Source organism: Quercus lobata, chromosome 5 (genome assembly GCF_001633185.2).
Source record: "Quercus lobata isolate SW786 chromosome 5, ValleyOak3.0 Primary Assembly, whole genome shotgun sequence".
In the NCBI taxonomy this organism is placed as follows: Eukaryota; Viridiplantae; Streptophyta; class Magnoliopsida; order Fagales; family Fagaceae; genus Quercus; species Quercus lobata.
The window spans coordinates 86,659,675-86,665,790 of NC_044908.1; the positions used below are offsets into that span (position 1 = coordinate 86,659,675).

A 6,116-nucleotide genomic window follows, 5' to 3' on the forward strand; every position below is an offset into this window, starting at 1 on the left:
TACTTCGGAACCGAGAACGATTTCTGGATGGGATCATATCTAAGGATCTTGTGAGCAGCTTTGACTTGGTTGTTAGCTTCGTTCATAAAGACCTCCGCCTTAAGGATGGTTTCCAAATCTTCCCGGTTGACTAATGAAAGTGTCATTCAAAGGCGTGTGGATCTGCAAAAAAGAAAGCCTATTCATATTAGCCACTGGACAATACAAACTATGACAACACAAAAAATTAACCCTCTCCCACTCTAAATACCCCACCTGGTTCCCGCTCCTCTGTCAGACAAGGAAGGCCGTCGTGCCACTCCTTAGACATGATGAGGAAGTCCTTATTTAACCCCTTGCTGGACTCAGGGAGGCACTGAATGTCACGCCCCAAACCCGGTACCCGGATTTGTGACCATGACCGGCATGCTAATATCAAGCCTAAACCTGATATTAACAAGAACCAATTTAACTTTTACAAAACTTTTCCAAAAGCTTCTCTTTTTCATTTCAGAATAATTTTCTTGTTTCTTTTCTTAAATGATATAACCTTTCACTTGACATTTAGAGCATCTACATTTTACTCCAAAGAATAACATAATTCACCAATTGTTCAAATTCAAAATTTCACATAATACATCTCTTAATACTTTAAGGTATACACTTTCAGTAGATCCTAAAATAAACAATGCTACAAATCTAAAACTTATATTGCTAATTTAGGATCTATACATATAAAACTAAACCAGCTCCTTCCAAAACTCGACTAAGGCTCCCTCTGCTCCAAAATAAAACCTGCTAACTGAAAGAGTGGAAGGGGTGAGCTACACAGTTTAGTAAAGGTAAGATATATGAGAATTCAATAAGGATGCATGTAACCAAATCATTTCATGCATAGTACTTTATACTATTCATAATAATAGCTTATACGCTCATCATAGGAAATAATTGTTCTCTTTTTTTTCTTATCGGTTTAATATTACTAAAACCTTTTGGATTAAACTTCTTTCACTTCCTGCAAAGTCGCCATACATATATTCTCATTACAAGATAATTATTTTAACTTAAATCAGATAATTGGCAACTTTGTATTAAGCAAGAAACATCTTGACTAATAAGAAAACTTTTCTTTATAAACTTCTTCTCATAGAATACTATAACTTTCATGATCATAAAACTTAACATTTCATAAAAATATATATTTGATAACTTTTAAACATAACTTGTACTTTCGTCAGAAACTTTACCTTTATAGCATATCAGAATTTTCAGAAACTTTTATCTTTAATGAACAGCTTTTCTTTTCATTAAAAACTTCTTCTTGCCATGAGAGTTTTCACTTTTCACAATGCATTTAAACAAAATAATTCTCTCATGATTAATAACATAACATAGCTGTTCATAAATAACTTATTGGTTAGCTCGTATCTGATAAGTCTGTACTTATTTGGGAGGCTTCTAGCACCACGGTGCTAGGCATCCAGCATTCCCCACAATGCCAGGTATTCCCGGGATCACATCATCATAATACATATCTTCCAACCATGGGGGTAGGTTGGCTTCCCCCACAAGTTGGCCGTAACCAACAAGGGGCGGGTACAGTAGAGCCAGTCCCACTTAATGGCCAAATCATATAACATTTTCCATGGAAAGCTAGTAATTAACCCCTACTAGCAGAGTTCAGATCACCAGAGGACATAACCCGAAAACATTTTATACTTTACATCATACTGCAATTTCTTATTTTGCATAACATTTCATAATAATAGCATTTTCATTCTTTTCATTAAACATCATGTTCGTGGAATCAATAATAGCATCGATATGCTTAAATCATATACATAAGTTTTTCGAAAACTCACGAACATAACTTTGTCAGAATAATGATTACATGCCATATCTCTAATCAAAAACATTTTAATGCATAATATACTTTAAAATAACCTCATGACTTACCAAATGCTCATATAACTTATCCCTTACCTGAAAGCAGAGGAACCGAGAGCCTAAAGTCGAAGGAGATTAGACTTGGCTACTGGTAACACCTAAACCATAAATCGAAGCTTATTACTATCCATAATTTCCTTGTCATAGACTTACACATTCATCTCAAAGTCTATTTCTTAGAATCAAGGAAACCCTAATCCCACCTCAACGAGGTTCCCACAAACAAAAATACATTCATCAACAACAAGTACAAAATCCTAGAGAAACCAACATTCTTATATTAATCCCATATCTCTAAAAGAGCTAACTTTATTTCAAAAGGTGCTTTAAGTTTAGGGCAATAATACATGCATAAATATAAAATCTTTTAAGCATGATCATGTAACTATATACATTCATATGATTACATACAACACGTTGGGCAAAACAGCTTCATACATACAACCGTCTCATGGATTAGAACCCCTTCCTTTGAGTTCTAAACCTCAAAACAAGTTATACAAATTTAATCTATGATCTAGACATACCAAAAGATAAGCATATTAAATTATAGCTCAAAACATTCACCCTAACTTGATAATTAAATCCACAAAGTTAGGCATGTCCCTTACTATTCACTGTTCTATTCCAGCAGCATAGGCTCCATTTGTAAAATACAAACGGGCTGCTCAAACGCATCCAATTGTCATGAAATTTTACATAACTACTCCTCTGTATGTCCAGTATATACCATAAAAATTTTGGAGTCAAAGAATAAACCCATGATTTACTAAAAATCACGCAAGACAGCATACTCAAATCTGTCCTGTCCGAAATTCATGCAATTTATAAATTAAACCATTATTTTTATGTTCATCCAAATGCTGTGAGACCAATTCAATAACAACCATAAGTGTCTTAGGTTTCATAGGAATTATCCCTAGCATCCAAATTCACTATATAAAATTTAATACATAATTTAACATACACAAACACAGAATCTGTCACAGTGACAGCTTCAGTACATATTCTTACAAAATCATCAACAAATAGCAATAGGCCTTAATTTCATTTGGGTATTTTCATACACTCATAAGACATGTTATATAACACTTACATATGGTCATTTAACCATTTAGAGCAAAATAAGCACAACCAAAAATCCCAGCAGCAGCATCAAAATACTCATCCTAACTTTTTCTTACTTCCTTAATCATATAAAATCATTAATTAGTAAAAACCCTAATCTACCTTCAACAAACCATCAACACAATTTCAAAGCTCCTTAAAACAGCATATATATATATATATATATATGTAGACTTACATGAAAGGATTTTCCTTTCCTTGTGGCTGGACCAGAAAGTATGAGAGGTAGAGAGCTTAAGAGAGTTGAAGAAACTTCCTTCTTGTTGCTGGACTTTCTGTCTGAGGCAGCCAGCAAAAATAGGATAAGAGGAAGACTTTTGGGTGGGGTTTTGTCTTTCTTTTGGTGTGTGAACCGGTGGACTTGAGAGGAAGACTCAAGGGAGCTTCCTAGCACTTTTCTTAAGAGAAAAAGAGAGTAAAGTAAGCTGAAATTTCAGACTTGGGTGTTTACCCGTAGGAAATGGAGAAGTAAGGAGCTTCTTGGATGTTCTATTTGTTTGAGAAAGTCAAAGAAGAGGTGAGGTGGAGTTTGGTGATTGCATGGCCAAGTCTTGGTCTATGGGGTTTGTCATCATGCATGTTTCTAGGCTTTACATGTGTTGATTTTCAATTGATTGTATGTGGGTGGAATTTCCACTATAATATCTCATGCATCATACATAGTTAAAACACCAACAACTATATATATATATATATATATATCTCATGCATCATGCTTAATTAAAATACCAACTATGTATGTAATAACTTAACCCACTAAAATTATAGTTTTGTACATAATTAGTGTATGTGTATATATATATATATATATATAATACAAATGGCCATTCAATTATTTATAATCTTTACAATTTCTTATTCAATGACAATATAAAATAATATTTTTATTAAATACTTTTATATTAATTTTTCTAAGTAAGTGGCTTAAAATATTAATAATACTTAACCACTTAAATACATAGTTTAATTATAAAAATTGGGTCGGGGTGTTACACTGAATAAGCCGAACCTTATCATCCCTCGTCTTCATATAATAGGATTTACCCTTTAGGTGTTGGAGGTTGTAGCACCAGTTTACATCGTAATGGGTCAACCTCAACCCCAATTTCTCATTTAAGGCGTCCACACAACCCAGGATCCTAAACATGTTGGCGGCGTACTGGATGGGAGCTAATCGGAAATGCCTAAGGTAGTCCCTCATCACCAGCCCCATAGGGATTCTCATACCACCTTCTATGAAGGCGATTATGGGAATCATTACTTCACCCCCTTGCCTCCTAAAATGCCACTCCCCTTCTTCACAGTATCTCAAGCCTACATTATTGGGTATCCTATAATTGGCGACAAAATTCTCCATTGCCTCTTCGAACTCAACCAACTTTTTTAACTTACCCATCCCTAGAAACGACTAAAAGACTCAGGGAAGGACAAAAGAAAGAGAGCAAATATGAGTTAGAAAGAGAAGAAAACTTATAGAAATGTGGAAAATCTCCTCGGACAGGCTTTTTATGCTTTTGGCTGGAGATTTGATCAGATTCAGGATATGTGCACAAGAACTCTTGAGTGTAAAAGTAAAGAGGCAAATCGGTTCAAATGGGTATTTATACCTCCAATTAAAAGTAACTGTGCGGGTTTTCCCACCCATAAAGTTAAAGAAATCTCCACCGTTAGATTACCATCACACCGTTGAACGTGGGGAGCACAGAGCCGCTAGAATTTAATGAGGGCATGCTCCGTATACTGAAGCATCAGGAACGCGCCTTGGATGGGTGAAAAGACTTTGGCACTAACAAAGGACAAGACTTGACACGCCATGACAAAGGCCCGAGGACATCAAAATCCTCTTCTCCGTCAGAAGAGCCGGACAGCAAGATTTTGAGGGGCTATTGTGGGGTCAAAGAATTTGGCAACCCCGGCCCACTTTATACTAAACCCAGGGCTCACGTTGAGGAGGAAGAGGAGATACCCGAGGACAAACAAAGAAAGCCCAAATTGCCAAAAAACATCGCCGAGGACAGGCCCACTTTATACTAAACCCAGGGCTCACGCTGAGGAGGAAGAGGAGATACCCGAGGACAAACGAAGAAAGCCCAAATTGCCAAGAAACATTGCCGAGGACAACCCTGTCCTCGGCCAGCTGAGATCTTAAAAGGGAAGAATGGCACGCCATCGAAGGCAGCCTCCTAAAGTATCCCAAGAAAAAAGACAAGTACAGTAGGACATCCATGGGAGCATGGTGGGGAAGCAATTCAAGGAGAAACTGTCATCTTCGCATTAAATGCCCACAACTAACGTTCTAGCCGCATTAATGAGGAAATGACCCCTGAACAGTGCTGTCTTGGTTGCTGTAACGTACAGAAGGTTTGGGAAGGTGGCTGATGGAACAAACACTCGAGTAATGACCTGCATGATCAACAGATGGAGGGCCAAAATCAACCAGAAAAGGGTATATAATGTGAGAAATCCTCTAGTAATGGGGGATCGGGAATATAGAGGGAGAATACGGGAGCAATTTGTATGATCTTGAAACCTTTGTAACCAAGTATTGAAGAAAGAATAAGAACAATAATTTCCTCGGAAGAAATGCCCGAGGACAGAATTTCATACTTTAGCCTAGGTCCTTGTTATTCAACCTACTCATAACCATGTCTAGTTGTTGTAACCCTTACTAAGGCCTAGTTCTTAAACCCATTTTGTATAAATTTATTGTATTGGGCTAGTTGGGCTTGAGTCCACTCATCTAATAGAAGAAGTGCTCCATCCCCGTCCCTACAATAAATATCGGTCAGGATCTTAAATTTCGATGAGATTTTGATCTCACTCATCGATTTTTCCAATAAATAAAACTTTGTAATCCTTCTGGTTTTTGGAATAAAATTATCCTCTAGAGTCTAAACTCTCTTATACAAAGGAGAATATGTTTTTTCAAAAATAAAATTGAAAAAGAGAACTATTAAAAAAAATAATAATAATAATAAAAGCAAGAATAATAAAGACTAGTACTTGATGTAAGAAATAAGAAAAAAGTGAGGCACAAAATGGGAGAGAAGTGAGAACTAAAA

The 6,116-nt window shown here is 36.2% G+C and overlaps 1 long non-coding RNA gene across 1 annotated transcript; it reads right to left on the reverse strand.

Moving 5' to 3' along the window:
- Nucleotides 1-740: 740 nt before the first annotated feature.
- On the reverse strand, nt 741-3,650 carry LOC115989328. The gene is made up of 3 exons (XR_004091885.1): nt 3,233-3,650; nt 1,936-2,024; nt 741-781 (listed from the first exon to the last, which is right to left on the reverse strand). It is a non-coding gene; the product is annotated as an uncharacterized LOC115989328 (long non-coding RNA).
- Between the last annotated feature and the right edge of the window lie 2,466 nt (nt 3,651-6,116).